The 20,112-nt window shown below is 42.5% G+C and overlaps 1 protein-coding gene across 1 annotated transcript in view; it reads right to left on the bottom strand.

Moving 5' to 3' along the window:
- The window catches only part of LOC112257611 (protocadherin-1), a 165,916-nt gene extending 155,108 nt beyond the window's left edge, over positions 1–10,808 (bottom strand). Inside the window, exon 1 of the mRNA XM_024431308.1 lies at positions 10,178–10,808. The gene's annotated coding sequence lies outside the window, so the exon portion shown is untranslated. The remainder of the gene's footprint in view (positions 1–10,177) is intronic.
- Between the last annotated feature and the right edge of the window lie 9,304 nt (positions 10,809–20,112).

The raw sequence follows: 20,112 nt of genomic DNA, 5'->3' as shown, positions 1-20,112 counted from the left end.
CCACAGGGGTGCATGCTCAGACCCCTCCTGGACTCCATGTTCACCCTTGACTGCATGGCCACGCACATCTCCAACTCAAACAGTGGTAGGCCAGATTACAAACAATGACGAGACAGCCTAAAGGGAGGAGGTGAGAGTCCTGGTTGTGCGGTGTCCGGAAAATAACCTCTCCCATAATGTCAACAAAATGAAGAGCTAATTGTGGACTAAAGGAGACAGCAGAGAGAGCACACCCCAATCCACATTGATGGGGAAGCAGTAGAGAGAGTCAAAAGCTTCAAGATCCTTGGCGTGCACATCACTGACGACCTGAAATGGTCCCTCTTCACAGACAGTTTGGTGAAGGCGGCACAACAGCCTAAAACCCTCACAAACTTCTACGGATGCACCACTGAGTGCATCTTGTATCACCGCCTGGGTCGTCAATTGCACCGTCTGCAACCGCAGGGCTCTCAAGAGGGTTGTGCGTTCAGCCCAATGCATCACTGAGGGCACATTGCCTGCCTTCCAGTATACTGTATCTACAGGACCCACTGTCACAGAAAGGCCAAGAAGATCATCTGGCCTTCGAGGCAGAGTTCCTCTGTCCAGTGTCTGTGTTATTTTGCCCATCTTAATCTTTTAATTTTATTGGCCAGAGATATGGCTTTTTATTTGCAACTCTGCCTAGAAGGCCAGCATCCCGGAGTTGCCACTTCACTGTTGACATTGAGACTGGTGTTTTGTGGGTACTATTTAACTAAGCTGCCAGTTGAGGACTTGTGATGTGTCTGTTTCTCAAACTAGACACTCTAATGTACTTGTCCTCTTGCTCAGTTGTGCACCGGGGCCTCCCATTCCTCTTTCTATTCTGGTTAGGGCCAGTTTGTACTGTTCTGTGAAGGGAGTAGTACACAGTGTTGTTTGAGATCTTCCGTTTCTTGGAATTTCTCACATGGAGTAGCCTTCATTTCTCAGAACAAGAATAGACTGACGAGTTTCAGCAGAAAAGTATTTGTTTCTGGCCATTTTGAGCCTGTAATCGAACCCACAAATGCTGATGCTCCAGATACTCAACTAGTCTAAAGAAGGACAGTTTTATTCTTCTTTAAATCAGCACCACAGTTTTCAGCTGTGCTAACATAATTGCAAAAGGGTTTTCTAATTATCAATTAACCATTTAAAATGATAAACTTGGATGAGCTAACACAACGTGCCATTGGAACACAAGAGTGATGATTGCTGATAACGGGCCTCTGTACGCCTATGTAGATATCCCATTTAAAAAATCTGCCGTTTCCAGCTACAATAGTTATTTACAACATTAACAATGTCTACACTGTATTTCTGATCAATTTGATGTTATTTTAATGGACAAAAAAAAATGTTTTTCTTTCAAAAACAAAGACATCTCTAAGTGAACCCAAACTGTTGAATGGTAGTGTATGTACATACTGTATTCTAGTCATGGCTCACCCTATATAATTACTGCTGTACACTCATTTTCTATTCTTATAATGTCCATACACAACATTTATATATATATATATATATATATATACACACACACACACACACACACACGAGTCAAAACTTTGAACACACCTACTCATTCCTGGGTTATTCCTTATTATTTTTTTACATTTTCTATATTGTACAATAATAGTAAAGACATCAAAACTCTGGAAAAACACATATGGAATCATGAAGTTACCAAAAAAGTGTTAATGAAATCAAAATATATTTTATATTTGAGATTCTTCAAAGTAGCCACCCTTTGCCTTGACAGCTTTGCACACTCTGGGCATTCTCTCAACCAGCTTCACCTGGAATGCTTTTCCAACAGTCTTGAAGGAGTTCCCACATACGTTGAGTACTTGTTGGCTGCTTTCCCTTCACTCTGCAGTCCAACTCATCCCAAAACACCTCAATTGGGTTGAGGTCGGGTGATTGTGGAGGCCAGGTCATCTGATGCAACACACCATCACTCTCCTTCTTGGTCATATCTCTTTCACAGCCGGGAGGTGTCTTTTGAGACATTGTCCTGTTGATAAACAAATGATAGTCCCACTAAGCCCAAACCAGGTGGGATGGCATATCACTGCAGAATGCTGTGGTTGCCATGCTGGTTAAGTGTGCCTTGAATTCTAAATAAATCACAGACAGTGTCACCAGCAAAGCATTACACCTCCTCCCCCATGCTTCACGGTGGGAAACACACATGCAGAGATCATCCATTCATCTACTCTGCGTCTCACAGAGAAGACACGGCGGTTGGAACCAAAAATCTCAAATTTTGACTGATCAGACCAAAGAACCAATTTCCACCAGTCTAAATGTCCATTGCTCGTGTTTATTGGCCCAATTAAGTCTCTTATTCTTATTGGTGTCCTTTAGTTGAAGGCCTGATTCACGCTGTCTTCGCTGAAGCATTTATTTGGGCTGCAATTTCTGAAGCTGGTAACCCTAATGAACTTATCCTCTGCTGCAGAGTTAACTGGATCTTCCTTTCCTGTGGCGATACTTATGAGAGCCCGTTTCATCATAGCACTTGATGTTTTTTGCTATTTTACTTGAAGGTCAGTCAATTCGGAAAAGTTTCTTCATGTCTTAAAGTAATGATGCACTGTTGTTTATCTTTGCTTATTTGAGCTGTTCTTGCCATAATATGGCCTTGGACTTTTACCAAATAGGGCTATCTTCTGTATACCTTCCCCTACCATGTCACAACACAACTGACTGGCTCAAACGCATTAAGAAGGACACATTTCAAGTCTTGCCGTAGATTTCCAAGCAGATTTAAGTCACAACTCAGGAACATTCTGTGTCTTCGTGGTAAGCAACTCCAGTGTTGATTTGGCTTTGTGATGTTGGTTATTGTCCTACTGAAAGGTGAATTCCTTTCTCAGTTTCTGGTGCAGTTTCTAAAGCAGAATGAAGCAGGTTTCCTCCTGGATTTTTGTCTGTGCTTAGCTCCATTCCGTTTCTTTTCATCCTAAATATTCCCCAGTCTGTGCCAAAGTCAAACATACCCATACCATAATGCAGATACCGCCATGCTTGAAAATAAGGAGGTAGTTACTCTGTGATGTGTTGGATTGGCCCCAAACCTAAGGCTATGCATTTAGGCCAAAATGTATATTCCTTTGCAGTGTTTTTTTTGCAGTATTACTTCAGTGACTTTTTGCATACACATGCATGTTCTGTATATTTTTTATTATCACTGTCATTTAGGTCATTATTGTGGAGTCACTACAATGTTGCTGATCCATCTTCAGTTTTCTCCCATCACAGCCATTGAACTCTGTAGCTGTTTTAAAACATAAATGTCCTCATGGTGACATTCCTAAGCAGTTTCCTTTCCTGTCCAGCAGCTCAGTTCATTAGGACAACTGCGTATTTGAAGATTATGGGTGGTTTAATTATTATCTTGACTATGTTTTAACATGTATTCAATGTCAGATTTGATTATTTTTTTACCCATCTACCAATCACTGTCCTTCTTAATGAGGCTTTCTAAAACCTACTTGGTCTTTGTAGTTGAATCTGTGCTTGAAATCCAATAATTGACTGAGGGACCTTACAGATGTTGTCAACCACAGAGTGACTCCATATAACTTATGTGATTTGTTAAGCCAAATTTGACTTCTGAACTAATTTAGGCTTGCTTTAAGAAAAGGGGTGAATACTTATGCAACGACTATAGTTGAGTTCATTTGTAAAAATGTGTAGAATAAAATTATTACTATGACATTATGGAGTATTTTGTTTAGATCAATGAAAAAATATATAAATCTATTTCAATCCCACTTTTTAATGTAGTAAAATGTGAAAAAAGTCCAAGGGGGTGTAGACTTTCTATAGGCACTGTATATACTATATATATATATACACACAAAGTATGTGGACACCCCTATTTCAGTTTATAATATCAAGTACACAGCCATGCAATCTCCATAGACAAACATTGTCAGTAGAATGGCCAGTATTGAAGAGCTAAGTGACTTTCAACCTGTCATCGTCATAGGATGCCACCTTTCCAGCAAGTCAGTTAGTCCAATATCTGCCCTCATAGAGCTGCCCCGGTCAACCGTATGTGCTATTATTGTGAAGTGGAAATGCCTAGAAGCAACAACGGCTCAGCAGCGAAGTGGTAGGACACACAAGCTCACAGGATGGGACCGTCGAGAACTGAAGAGCGTAGTGCATAAAAATCCTCTGTCCTCGGTTGCAACACTCACTACCGAGGTCCAACTGCCCCGGGAAGCAACGTCAGCACAAGAACTGTTCATCGGAAGCTTCATGAAATGGGTTTCCATGGCCGAGCAGCTGCACACAAGCCTAAGAGCACCATACGCAATGTCAAGCGTCAGCTGGAGTGGTGTAAAGCATTCTCTGGAGTGATGAATCACACTTCACAATCTGGCAGTCAAACGGATTAATCTGGGTTTGGCGGATGCCAGGACAACGCTACCTGTCCGAATGCATAGTACCAACTGTAAAGTTTGGTGGAGGAGGAATAATGGTCTGGGGCTGTGTTTCATGGTTCGGGCTAGGCCCCTTAGTTCCAGTGAAAGGAAATCTTAACGGTTCAGCATACAATGACATTCTATATGATTCTATGCTTCCAACTTTGTGGCAACAGTTTGGGGAAGGCCCTTTCCTGTTTCAGCATGATAATGCCCCCTGTGCACAAAGCGAGGTCCAAACAGAAATTATTTGTCGAGATCGGTGTGGAAGAACAAGGCTGGGCTGCACAGCCAAAAGCGAGCCAGGCCTAATCCCCCAACATCAGCGCCAGACGCCACTATTGCTCTAGTGGCTGAATGGAAGCAAGTCCCGGTAGCAATGTAGTGGAAAACCTTCCCAGAAGAGTGGAGGCTGTTATAGCAGCAAAGTGGGAACCAACTCCATATTAATACCCATGATTTTGGAATGAGATGTTCGACAAGCAGATGTCCACATACTTTTGATCATAAAATATAAATACAGCATACATATATGCTCCAACTGCTCTTAAATGCTAGTAAAACCAAATGCATGCTTTTCAACCGTTCGCTGCCCGGACCCGCCCGCCCGACTAGCATCACCACCCTGGATGGGTCCGACCTAGAATATGTGGACAACTATAAATACATGGGTGTCTGGCTAGACGGTAAACTCTCCTTCCAGACTCATATTAAACATCTCCAATCCAAAATCAAATCTAGAATCGGCTTTCTATTTCGCAACAAAGCCTCCTTCACTCACGCCGCCAAACTTACCCTAGTAAAACTGACTATCCTATCGATCCTCGACTTTGGCGATGTCATCTACAAAATAGCTTCCAACACTCTACTCAGCAAACTGGATGCAGTCTATCACAGTGCCATCCGTTGTGTTACCAAATCACCTTATACCACCCACCACTGCAACCAGTATGCTCTAGGCGGATGGCCCACGCCACATATTCGTTGTCAGACCCACTGGCTCCAGGTCATCTATAAGTCTATGCTAGGTAAAGCTCTGCCTTATCTCAGTTCACTGGTCACGATAACAACACCCACCCGTAGCACACGTTCCAGAAGGTACATCTCACTGATCATCCCCAAAGGCCACCTTTCCTTCCAGTTCTCTGCTGCCAGTGACTGGAACGAATTGCAGAAATCGCTGAAGTTGGAGACTTTTGTTTCCCTCACCAACTTCAAACATCAACTATTTGAGCAGCTAACCGATCGCTGCAGCTGTACATAGTCCATCTGCAAATAGCCCACCCATTCTACCTACCTCATCCCCATACTGTTTTTATTTTATTTACTTTTCTGCTCTTTTTCACACCAGTATCTCCACTTCCACATCATCTGCTCATTTATCACTCCAGTGTTAATCTGCTAAATTGTAATTATTCGCTCCTATTACCTATTTATTGCCTAACTCATGCCTTTTGCACACACTGTATATAGACTTTATTTTTTCTACTGTGTCTTTGACTTGTTTATTGTGTTATTGGCTTGTTTATTGTTTACTCCATGTGCAACTCTGTGTTGTTGTCTGTGTCACACTGCTTTGCTTTATCTTGGCCAGGTCGCAGTTGCAAATGAGAACTTGTTCTCAACTAGCCTACCTGGTTAAAGAAAGGTGAAATAAAAATGTTTTTTTTTTTTTAAAGAAACGTCCTCTCACTGTCAACTGCGTTTATTTTCAGCAAACGTAAATATGTGTAAATATGTGTATGAACATAACAAGATTAAACAACTGAAACAAACTGAGCAAGTTCCACAGACATGTGACTAACAGAAATTGAATAATGTGTCACTGAACAAAGGAGGGGGTCAAAATCAAAAGTAACAGTCAGTATCTGGTGTGGTCAACAGCTGCATTAAGTACTGCAGTGCATCTCCTCCTCATGGACTGCACCAGATTTGCCAGTTCTTGCTGTGAGATGTTACCGCACTCTTCCACCAAGGCACCTGCAATTTCCCGGACATTTCTGGGGGGAATGGCCCTAGCCCTTACCCTCCGATCCAACAGGTCCCAGATGTGCTCAATGGGATTGAGAGCCGGGCTCTTCGCTGGCCATGGCAGAATACTGATATTCCTGTCTTGCAGGAAATCACACACAGAACGAGCAGTATGGCTGGTGGCAATGTCATGCTGGAGGGTCATGTCAGGATGAGCATGCAGGAAGGGTACCACATGAGTACAGGCCTCGGTGTAACGCTCATTCCTTTGACGATAAACACAAATTCGACCATCACCCCTGGTGAGACAAAAGTGCGACTCATCATTGAAGAGCACTTTTTGCCAGTCCTGTCTGGTCCATCGACGGTGGGTTTGTGCCCATAGGCAACATTGTTGCCGGTGATGTCAGATGAGGATCTGCCTTACAACAGGCCTACAATCCCTCAGTCCAGCCTCTCTCAGCCTATTGAGGACAGTATGAGCACTGATGGAGGTATTGTGCATTCCTGGTGTAACTCAGGCAGTTGTTATTGCCATCCTGTACCTGTCCCGCAGGTGTGATGTCGGATGTACAGATCCTGTGCAGGTGTTGTCATACGTGGTCTGCCACTGCGAGGATGATCAGCTGTCCGTCCTGTCTCCCTGTAGCACTGTGTTAGGCATCTCACAGTACGGTCATTGCAATTTATTGCCTTGGCCACATCTGCAGTCCTCATGCCTCCTTGCAGCATGCCTAAGGCACGTTCAAACAGATTAGCAGGGACCCTGGGCATCTTTCTTTTGGTGATTTTCAGAGTCAGTAGAAAGGCCTCTTTAGTGTCCTAAGTGTTCATAACTGTGACCTTAAGTGCCTACTGTCTGTAAGCTGTTAGTGTCTTAACGACCGTTTCACAGGTGCATGTTCATTAATTGTTTATGGTTCATTGAACAAGCATGGGAAACAGTGTTTAAACCATTTACAATGAAGATCTGCGAAGTTATTTTGATTTCCTGAAAAAGGGACGTTTCTTTGTTTGCTATATATATATATATATAAATAAATATGTAATGTATGCGTAACCGGCTGCAGGGAAGTCAGGCGAAGGAGAGCAGAATTGGGTAGCAAACGGAGCCCTTTATTACGGCGAACAGACACACGGCACTAAGAACAATAAACAAATACGGGTTGACATAACCCGGCGCAAACCAGTCTGATGTACACATACACGTAACATCAAACAATTCCACACACAGACATGGGGGGGACAGAGGTTTAAATACACGTGTGCGGAAAAACAAGACAAAACAAATGGAAAATATAAAATGGATCGGCGATGGCTAGAAGACCGGTGAAGTCGACTGCCGAACGCCGCCCGAACAAGGAGAGGAACCGACTTCGGCGGAAGTCGTGACAATATGTATATATGTTACACACTCACACACACCTACACTACCATTCAAAAGTTGGGGGTCACCTAGAAATGTCCTTGAATACAGTGTGGACATCGTTAATGTTGTAAATTACTATTGTAGCTGAAAAAGGCTGATTTTTTATGGAATATCAACACAGGCCCAATATCAGCAACCATCACTCCTGTGTTCCAATGGCACGTTGTGTTAGCTAATCCAAGTTTATCATTTCTAAAGGCTAATTGATCTTTAGAAAACCGTTTTGCAATTATGTTAGCACTGTCACGCCCTGATCTGTTTCACCTGTCTTTGCGATTGTCTCCACCACCCTCCAGGTGTCGCCCATCTTCCCCATTATCTCCTGTTTATTTACACCTGTGTTATCGGTTTGTCTGTTGCCAGTTCGTCTTGTTTCTCAAGCTTACCAGCGTTTGTTCTGTCAGCACCTGTCTTTTACCAGACTCTTTTTCTCACCCTCCTGGTTATTGACCCTTGCATTTCCTGACCCTGAACATTCTGCCTGCCCCTGACCCTACCTGCCGTCCTGTACCTTTGCCCTTATATGGATTTCCGATCTCTGCCTGACCTGACCCCGAGCCTGCCTGCCGTTGTGTACCTTTGACTCTGTTGCTGTAATAAATATTGTTACTTCGACACGGTCTGCATCTGGCTCTTACCATATCCTGATAAGCAAAACTGTTGTCCTGATTAAAGAAGCAATAAAACTGGCCTTCTTCAGACTAGTTGAGCATCAGCATTTGTGGGTTCAATTACAGGCTCAAAATGGCCAGAAACAAAGACTTTCTTCTGAAACTTGTCAGTCTATTCTTGTTCTGAGAAAGGAAGGCTATTATATGCGAGAAATTGCCAAGAAATGGAAGATCTCAAACAACACGTTGTACTACTCCCTTCACAGAACAGTGCAAACTGGCTCTAACCAGAGTAGAAAGAGGAGTGGGAGGCCCCTGTGCACAACTGAGCAAGAGGACAAGTACATTAGAGTGTCTAGATTGAGAAACAGACGCCACACAAGTCCTCAACTGGCAGCTTCATTAAATATTACCCGCAAAACACCAGTCTCAACATCAACAGTGAAGAGGTGACTCCGGGATGCCTGACTTAGATTTGTATATTGTATATATACACATTTTTGCCATTATGTGTGTATTGCTTGGTATTACTGCACTGTTGGAGCTAGAAACACAAGCATTTCACGCCACCTACAATAACATCTGCGAATCTGTGTACAGGACCAATATTGATATTTTTCAGTACTGATCAGATTGGTCAAATGACCAATTAGTTAAATCAAATATCTTAAATTGGGCTCCCTGTCTAAATGCAGCCGACAAGCAGCCCAATTCTGACCCCCCCCCCCAATCACAGCTCTGAAAAATATATTGTGAAAAGATCTAAGACCAATTAGCGGAAGATCAGAATTGGGCTGCCTGTGTAAACACAGCCTTAGATTCTCTGACTAAACTAATTCCTGTAGAACTAGTTTATACACATCATATCGATTTGAGTAGCCAGCCTATAGACTGTATATGCCTATTGACAAGACAACAATAATGTATTAGCTAATCACCAAGAGAATAAATGCTTACCCATACTCTGCCCATGTGTATTGTTGGTCAATATATGTGGGAGGGGTAGCCCCTATGAAGGTACAGTATGGACAGAGCATAGGTGTGAATCACTAATGAAATGCTTCCAGTCTCTGTAAAATAAAATGATGCACTGAAGAGCTGCGTCTTGAGTCATGTATAACAAATAATTTATTGTTAAAATTAGTTTTAATATGTGGGCTGGTTATCTTGATAGGCGATGTTAAACGAATATGGTCTGTATGTCTGGTCAGTATTTGCAGAGAGCTGACCGATAGGAGATCTCTTGCCCTCACTGCGGGAAGTGAGAGGGGGTGGGGGTGGGGGGGGGGGGGGGGGTAGAGTGATGACTCCATACCTTTAAGGGCTTTTAGTCACACAAGTGTCTGATTCAAGCTCTTGCACCTGCTTAAACGGATTCTCGGGAAACGAACGAATGGGGAGTGGTTTGCATTATCAATCTTTTAATGTGTAAACATGTACACTAGGTTATTTAGTGGCTGACTGTAGCCTTATCTGTATAGAACTAGGTGGTTTACCAGTATTTGGTTATTTGGTTTTTGGACATAACACAGATGCTGACCTAAAAACAAATGTATTAACAATTATGCCTCCAGTTATTAATTATGTATTAGCAATTATGCCTCCAATAACCCATTTAGAAATAGAGAAAGAACGGCTGACTTTTAGCTTAAACATGACATACTGCACAAGCATTTCTCATGGATGGCATTATTCTGGTTTTATGCAAATATATTTACCTTTGCCAAAGACTTAGGATCCTCTTCCCCGGTGGTCTTCCGCGTAACACAAATCTTGCCTGGGTTTGTTTTTCCTTCTGCAGTCCCAGAGGCAGGTATCTAACCCTCAAACCTCAGTCTCAATTAATGATTTCAAATACTGTATCACGAAGAAAAATCCCCAGTTGAGAGAAAATCCATTAGGACCATAGATAACTTGTCATTTAAATTCGAGGAATTCATTCCCATGTCATTATGCAGCCATCAATGTTACCACTGGCAAAAAAACGCTATTTTTCTGACCGAGGAAAATACCACAAATCAAGCTATCAATATATTTATTTCGTTTGTATAGATAGTCAATAGTAATGAACTCTTTGGGATTCTGGCGGTGACGTTCAATTGCTTTTCTCTACTCTAAAAAAAATGTTGCAACTGCACCTTAACGAAGATATGCGCTCATCTTTGACGAAGGTACAAGTTTCTCAACCATTGCGAAATACAGATTTAACGATATTTTAAAACGCGTATAAAATGTCACTAATTTGTCTTCATCACAGAACGGAATATGTCGCCGAGAGGAGTAGCCTAAACGAAGCAGGTTTGCTATGAGAAAGCAAGTTGGGATAATTTTTCAGCACTTGCTCTGCTCTCTAGACCGCGCATCAGAGCGTAGGAGGAGGTGGAGCTCCAGCCACGGAACCGCTCTCAGCCTCAGCAACTTCTCATCCACATCACTTTATGCCACAGGCTGAACACTGGACAATGACTTGAGACTTACACTGGGATTTTATCAACTACCGAAATCATGATGTTGGAACTTCCACACTAGGCTATATGTTAAAACACAGGGTTGCTGAAATGAATTATTATTTTAGGCTACTTAAGCTTAAGTTATTTGTTATATATTCCATCTCCAGAAGGGTGTTTCTAGATGGATAGGTTCCAGGTGTGATGTCATGCGTCAATAACCTCATGATAAATGTTTTTCACAAAATTCTAAAAACCTCTACTCACATATGTGATTATTTACTTGTTGATATATTCCATTTATCAGCTTTTGGCATTAGTTTGAGTGTAATGGAATCCAATTCAACAGAGAAAAGCACAAGGGGTGCTTTTTGCTCTTTTGGCGCCACCCTGAGGTGACTAGTTTATAGGGAGAAACAGAATTAATATACCACGCTGCCATCTTGTCTAAAATAATTGAAAATAGGCAGGCTACTGTACACATGGAATCTTTATTTGATTTGATGATTCATTGGGGCAGTATATCTATAGCCCAGGCATGTGTCTCCTAGTCCCCATTTGATGAAAGGGTAGCACATCAGTGGTCTCTGTGAACAGACAATTTGGAACAGGTTCTTAACCAAGGCATTGCATTGCTGAACCTCACAAACTCCTAATACTGTGAGTTATCAATTAAAAGATGCAGGTGGGTTTAGTTAAATAACATTGCTTAGGGCTATAAATCATGTCTCTCTCAACAGCCCAGCCTCCCAGTCCTCCCCCCACACTCCTTCCTTGCCACTGACACCAGTGATCATAGCTGCTGAGCATAAGCAGTGGCCCAGGAACAATGAGTCAAACACAATGCTCTGACACAAAGGAGAGTCCTGAACGTCTTACTCTGGAGGAAACATTATTTCCCCTCTTTCCACCCCTGGTAAAAGCAGCCTTTATCAGAGTTCACATCTCTGATCGACACTCCTCCTCCAGTCTCTCATTAGCTGCAAACAAACCGCTGTTGGGTTACCTCTCCAGGGTACTCATTAGGGGCTGCCACTCAAACGCACAGCTGCTCGCAGCCAATCGCGGCAAAGCTTCCACCCACGCACACCGGAGGGGTCAGAAGTGACATGTTGCCAAAATTCAGGTCTTAAACAATGTCTGACTCTCACACGGTTATTCTTAAAACATTTGCATGTCTGACTCCAAGCCCCCAAACATTTGCTGGTGGTGACGACCTCTGGAGAAGGACAGACACATATACAGTAGGTTACGTTAATGAACAGAAACACCTGTGGGTGGACATGATAGGTCCTGCCTGGTGATCTCTCACTTTCCCAATGTAAAATAGTTGCCATCCAGTCATGTGTGCCCACCTGTTGATGAGAGTGTTTTGTATCCCTAATGAAGGTGTTAATTATGACCACAGTTATGTCCAGTCAGTCAATCATTTCATTTAGAAAATACAACAACCCACCTCTTCTGCGCATCTGAGTTTAAGTTTGCTCTTGAGAACACAAGTATACCCTTGCTTGGCTACCCAGACTATTTGCTCCGGCCAAATGCTACGCCATACACACAGACATCAGTTTCTTCTCCGCAATGACTCTGGATCTGAGTACCTCCCCGACCCGTCACCGAATATGAACACTTTCAGGGCCGTCTGATTGGTCCAGAAACCGATGGGTTGGGCCAGAGCCAGAACACACATGGGTAAAACCAGAGTTTGAAAATTGCCATTGGCTTTGATATGCGGATTCGTTAGAGACGATCCAAATCGCTGATGACTTTGTTTTATACAACGCCCCTCATCACCACAAACAACTCCATGGTAGTCTCAGTATGTAGCAAACGACAGAGCAGTGGAAGAATTTAGTTTGAGTTGTCAGGCTAGGTATACCCAGCCCTTGAGTTCTCAATTTAATGTATGGTCTGGATCAATGAGCTATTATCCCGACGCTCTGTTTTAACATTTAAAAAAGTTAATAATCCTCACTTACGATACAGTTTTGGAAACCTTTCACATCAGGGAGAAATAATCCTTTGAACACAAAATATACACTTACAGTACGCAATTTAGCAAAGCTGCATCCTGGTTGCACCCATCAGAATAAAAAAAAAATACAACCACCAGCTGAGGTACCAAACTTCCTCCCCAGTTACGCTCCATTGGAGGACTACCTGACATGATGACTCCTTGCTGTCCCCAGTCCACCTGGCCATGCTGCTGTTCCAGTTTCAACTGACCTGAGCCCTAGGACCATGCCCCAGGACTACCTGACATGATGACTCCTTGCTGTCCCCAGTCCACCTGGCCATGCTGCTGCTCCAGTTTCAACTTCCACCTGACTGTGCTGCTGCTCCAGTTTCAACTGTTCTGCCTTATTATTATTCGACCATGCTGGTCATTTATGAACATTTGAACATCTTGGCCATGTTCTGTTATAATCTCCACCCGGCACAGCCAGAAGAGGACTGGCCACCCCACATAGCCTGGTTCCTCTCTAGGTTTCTTCCTAGGTTTTGGCCTTTCTAGGGAGTTTTTCCTAGCCACCGTGCTTCTACACCTGCATTGCTTGCTGTTTGGGGTTTTAGGCTGGGTTTCTGTACAGCACTTTGAGATATCAGCTGATGTACGAAGGGCTATATAAATAAATTTGATTTGATTTTGATTTGATTTGATTTGACATTTGAAGCAAAAACATATTAATGGGAGGAAGTGTAGTCTCGGTTGGAGGCGGTGTTCTTTAAAAAAAAGCCGGGTGCAACTTTCCTAAACTATTATTATTTTATATGAAAGTTAAGTTCCAAATGTTTCCGAAACTGTAGTGTTTGCAAGGCATATTTGCATTTAGACAGAGCATTTGGGCAGTGTTGGAGATTTGGGGAATTTCCCTCACAAGGCTAAATTGGAGTCATGAATAAGGGCAAAGTTTAAGTGTGTTTCCAACACAGCAACAACATTTCACATACTTTTCCTTGGACAGTCTTCTTCCAAAGACCTCTCAATGTAGGTGGACATTTATTTACAATCATTTGGTGACAATGCTCATTGATTACAGCCCCAAGATGTTCACAAGATTTTGAGCTCCTAGAGTAACCATGAAATATACCATCCTCATGTTTGATTCCCACACTTCGGCCAGGTGTTCATTTTTCAAGATCTCTTTGGGTTAAAGCAGCCACTGAACAGATTAATTGTGGGTAGTGATAATGTCTGAGTACAAATGACCTACTCTACCGCATTACACTTTCTTAGAATCAGGAAGTCTTTGTTTCCTGATTGTGTGACACAGGTGACTCATTTGCAGTACAATTTGTGGTAATGGCAGCCAACCCTGCTGTCAATCACCTGTAGTTCAGATTTTAATGGAAAAATACTTTATAATGATGTACTGTACAGTGTGTTCAGTCCGTGTGTGCATGTGTGTGTGTGTGTGCGTGTGCGTGCGCGTGCATGAGGAAGAGAGGGAAAACATTGTAATAGTTTGTGAATCACAAACAAAGCTGTTTGATTATGCATTTGTTCAGAGAGGAGATGGGTTCAACATTTCAGCACACAATATACATTTGCACTCATGAACATGAGAATAGATTTCGTCACGAAAAATGTTCGATTATCTCTTGCAATGTGTTTTTATCACAAAAGCTATTTCATGCAAGAGCTTTGTCGATTTATTTATAATTCACTAACAATTTGAAGGGAATTCAAGAGTTTGTGTTTGTGCTTCATTGTACAGTTTGCTACAACTTCCTGCTAATAATTCAGACATTACACTGTAAAACAGTAACTTCACCCCCATCATCATCGACGGGGCCGCAGTGGAGAGGATCAAGAGCGTGAAGTTCCTCAGTGTCCACATCACTGAGGACTTAACATGGGCCTCTTATACCAACACAGCCGTGAATAAGGTACGACAGTGCCTCTTCTCCCTCAGGACACTGAAACAATTTAGCATGGCCCCATGGATCCTTAAAACATTTACAGTTGCACCATCGAGACCATCCTGACTGGTTGTATTACCGTCTGGTATGGTAACTGCACCGCCATTGACAGGAAGGCCCTACAGAGCGTGGTGCGAACAGCCCAGCACATCACTGGGGGTGAGCTCCCAACCATCCAGGATGTACAGGCGGTATCTAAGAAAGGCCAGAAAAACTGCCAAAGACTCCAAGCACCCGAGAGACGAACTGTTCTCCATGCTCCCATCCAGAAGGTGGTACCAGTGAATCAAGGCTCAGACCAACAGAGTCCTAAAAGGTTTCTATCCCTGGCCAAAATATTGTTAGATGGCTAACAACTACTGCTCCCCCACACCTATGCTGCTGCTAAAATGATTAGTAATTAGATTTACTACTACCACTACGCTGCTGTTAATTAAATATTGATTGCCATTACCACTAGTGTATATCTATTTATGCTGCTAATTTTCACTATTGCTCCTATTTACATGTATATATTATTGCAAGTATTTAGATATTCCTGCTACAAGTCACTTTTCAGCCCTGTTTACATGTACTGTATATCTGCCTATCACACACACACTCACCACCACGCGAACACCCAACCACCCACCACTTATGCTACTGCCATGCTGTGTACGTTCTTCCTAATCCCTGCCTATACAGCGTGTACATGTCTTGCTCACTACTGCAGTATCTCTGTACATTTGGTACTGGCACTGACCCTGTATATAGCTTGCTCTCTTTTTTTATTATTTTTTTAAATTATTAGTTGATATTGAATACTGCACTGTTGGGTAGGGCTTGCATGTGACAAATAATACCTGAACTTGAACATCATAATTACCTAATAATGTGTATTTGTTTCCTCTCAAACCTAGACCGTGGGACAGGGTACCGTTGAAAATGTACTTTTTGCTCATTCTAGTCAGTCAACATCAATTTGCGCAATCTCTTGGCATTAGTGATCACAACTGAAATGAAGATATTGTTTTGGACTGGCAAAAGGAGAGGGAGAGAGATGAGTGCAGAAGTGGAAACCATAGCTAACGGTCTGACAGGACAAGGTATGAGACAGTGGCTGGTTTGATCTCTTGATTAGCCACTTGAAATACTACAGTGCTGTTTGATTCTCCACACAGCTCTCCTGATGTCCCCATATCTGCATTTTATTAATAGAGGAGGGCCAAAGGAAGGGAAGAGAGCAACACATTAGAACAGAAACAGAGAGTACGTGTCACGTGTTGCTCTCCCTTGTTTTTCTCCCAATTGGAGAACCCGGTTTCCCGATAGCGATTCAATTTAGGCTCACAAGTGTTTTAATTATGCAACTACCCTACAACGGCAGAAGGTAACAGCTTTCTCTACTCAAATCTTACCTAACATTACAATTATTTCACAATACTGACAACGATTCAGCTCCTAGAGAGATGTTGCCACCTACGGCTGCAAATATTGAGGCAGCTTATTCTAATGCTTACCCAATAAAATGCACTAAATAAACAATTTAGCACATCATTGCGCACGTTAGACTACACATCATTAAATATATTGAGACACATTACAGACAGTAGCTTACAACTAGAACTCAATTGATTGAACATGAAATGTATTTCAGTGTGATTGAAATAGGTAGGCCTAAAGCCTACTGTTTATGTTTTAATGCAGTTATTTCAATTGAAGCATATTTTTATACGTTGCTTGTTTGTATCAATTGCAAAGAAATTGGCAACTTTGTATTATAATCAACCTTTTTCTGAAGTTATTGCATCAGAGAGATGGATAAACCATGTGATTCTATGTTTAACGGAGATCTTCTGTGTAGAAAGTGACGTGGGAGGGCAAAAAAGCATCTAACAACACACTTAGCTGTTCTACAAGTGGTCTGAGGCAGGCGTTAGATTGAGTGTTTTCAAGTGCAACATTAATAACACTGGTTTTGGGAAACAGGAAGGTTTCCCACGAAGGTTCTAACGATGAACTTAGCCTTAAGATGCTTTTGGGAAAGCGATATCGTCACCGGGACTATGTCCCACTCAACCGCCGATGACTTTGCAACCAGAGGGGGACCATACTTGTGAGTTTGGTTGAATACGTCTGTTCAGCATGTCTCCCTCCTCATGCATGTTTTCCTCTCCCCTCTCTATCATCTGCATTGGACCGGACCATGGGTTGGGTTCCACAGACGCTTGATGACGGAACGACTACATCTCTGGGACTGAACATATGGTTGGTGTGAATGCGTGTGTGAATGGTGTGAACCCAAGATAGTTGTTTGATTAAATATATTTTTAAATATTCATAACCTTGTCTGTGTGGTGGCCTGGGACCTAAGAAATCTGTTTTTGACATCCCTTGAAGGTCTCAACGCACCTAAATGACACATGGTGATTCTCCAAATGAGTTTGCCTTCAGCATTCCACCAGCCTACTCTATGTGAGCCAATGAATAGCCTTCACAGATCTGTGCTTTAATGCCTGTTCAGTTCAGATGTGAAGGAAGACTATCCTTGATTCATTCTAATGGTTATAGGGAACTATTCTATACAGGTTCTGCAGATGGCATGCTGTTGTGTCAAGGTACAGTATGTATGGTAGGAGCTGGTAGAGGCAGGTGTTATTCTGTTAATCTCGTGACTAGTGTCATAAGGTTGTGTCATGTCCAAACAGGCATGTAGTGATGCGCCAAGCAGTGTGTCGAAACGCTTGAGTAAGCAAACCAGGTTGAAAAGGAAGAGGAAGAGGGCATGAGTTAATTATCACTGAAAATGACACTTTATCACAAACGCCAGTCTAATGCTCATTTATTTCGGTAGAGAGACAGACATCCAACAAACTATTTTTCAATATGCTTCCATTGTGTTTGGATTGCTACAAATGTTATTGTGCATAGTGTATTTTAGCACTCTATCAAAAGGCAGAGCAATTAGAAAAAATGTATCATTGTCCTCCAACCGAATAAGAATAGGCAGCAAAAACAGTGGAAGTTTCATAGAATGACTATAAAACGGTAATTTTGGATCCTGGACGTTGATTGGTTGATAGCCGTTATTTATTTCTGATAATTAACACATGACACCATAATGCCATAATTACATTTCAAGTCTCAATGAGCATCCACAGCCCAGCCAGACATGTATTAACTTAATCTCCCCCGAAAAAAAGTGTGTTAGACAATATTTCCCCATGCTTCTTGCCTAGAATTTGGTTTGGTACAGTGGGGTTAATACAAGCCTTGCTGTGTGCCTATCCAACCTGTGAAACATGTTGCTTTTTGTTTGTTATCCCCACCCCCTATGCTTGAGTTGTACATTTATTTATTGCAGTTTTACAGCAAATTTCCTGCAATTCTACACATTTTGCCATGACTTATGTCATGTTAATGAGCGTGACTCACCAAATCAATCGTGAACCCCTGAAGGTCAGGGCTCCTGGGCACATGCCCTGCGTTCCCAGTTGGTAATTACTACAAGTTCAGATAGCCTATTTTAAAAATCTAAAACATTTTCACAGACATGGGATAAGTGACATATAACAAGAGGAAAACTGCTGTTGCACAACCAAATTTCGAAATTGCACCTTGTGTATTCTACTATTCTAATTCTCAACAGTAAGATGAGACAGCGACTGAGTTCCTAACATTTTTTACATTCGGTGACCTAGTTTGAAGCTACGGTCCTGCTTTGTGCTGACAACTTCTCTGATCCAGGCAAATTCATTTATCAGGATCATTGTAATGCATACGGTGCCTTCGGAAAGTATTCAGACCCCTTGACTTCTCCAAAAAATTTTACTTTACAGCCTTATTCGCAAATATACTAAATATAAAAAAACAAAAATACCTTATTTACATAAGGGTTCAGATCCTTTGATAAGAGACCCTAAATTGAGCTCAGCTGCATTCTGTTTCCATTGATCATCCTTGACATGTTTCTACAACTTCATTGGAGTCCACCTGTGGTAAATTCAATTGATTGGACATGATTTGGAAAGGCACACACCTGTCTATATAAGGGCCTACAGTTGACAGGGCATGTCAGAGAAAAAACCAAGCCATGGGGTCAAAGGAATTGTCCAGAGAGCTCCGAAACAGGATTGTGTCGAGGCACAGATCTGGGGAAGAGTACTAAATAATGTATGCAGCATTGAAGGTCCCCAAGAACACAGTGGCCTCAATCATTCTTAAATGGAAGAAGTTTGGGACCACCAAGAGTCTTCCTAGAACTGGCCACCCAGTAAAACTGAGCAATCGAGGAAGAAGGGCTTTGGTCAGGGAGGAGCTCTAGAGTTCCTCTGTGGAGATGGGAGAACCTTCCAGAAGGACAACCAACCTTTATGGTAGAGTGGCCAGATGGAAGCCACTCCTCAGTAAAAGGCACATGACATCCTGCTTGGAGTTTGCCAAAAGGCACCCAAAGACTCTCAGACCATGAGAAAAAATATTATCTGGTCTGATGAAACCAAGATTGAACTCTTTGGCCAGAATGCCAGGCGTCATGTACGTAGAAAACCTCACACCATCCCTAAGGTGAAGCATGGTGGTGGCAGCATCATTTTGTGGGGATGTTTTTCAGCGGCAGGGCCTGGGAGACTAGGCAGGATCGAGGCAATGGATCAGGGCTCCCGAGTGGTGCAGCAGTCTAAGACACGTCACTACAGACACCCAGGCTGTATCACAAGGGGCTATGATTGGGAGTCCCATATGTCAGCGCACAATTGGCCCAGAGCCGTCCGCGTTTGGCCGGTGTAGGCTGCCATTGTAAATAAGAATATGCTCATAACTGACATGCCTAGTTAAATAAATAAAAACGTATAATTCAAAGATGAATGGAGCAAAGTACAGAGAGATCCTTGATCCTTGACCTCAGACTGGGGCAAAGGTTCAACTTCCAACACGACAACGACCCCAAGCACACAGCCAAGACAACACAGGAATGGCTTTGCAACAAGTCACTTAATGTCCTTGAGTGGCCCAGCCAGATCCTGGAATTGAACCCGACCGAACATCTCTGGAGAGACCTGAAAATAGCTGTGCAGAAACTTTCCCCATCCAAACTGACAGAGCTTGTGAGGATCTGCAGAGAAGAATGGGAGAAACTCCCCAAATACAGGTGTGCCAAGCTTTTAGAGTTATACCAAGGGATCTGAGTACTTTCCGAAGGCACTGTATATCCAAAGAATTGGCAATAGAAACAAAGGTCAAACAAATGAAAATGCACATAGTTTGCTGTCATTTCAGCTGCTTGAAGTGATTGCGTGTTAGGC

The sequence above is a fragment of the Oncorhynchus tshawytscha genome, linkage group LG09, assembly GCF_018296145.1.
Source record: "Oncorhynchus tshawytscha isolate Ot180627B linkage group LG09, Otsh_v2.0, whole genome shotgun sequence".
Lineage (NCBI taxonomy): Eukaryota > Metazoa > Chordata > Actinopteri > Salmoniformes > Salmonidae > Oncorhynchus > Oncorhynchus tshawytscha.
This window is presented reverse-complemented; position numbering and strand designations above follow the sequence as displayed.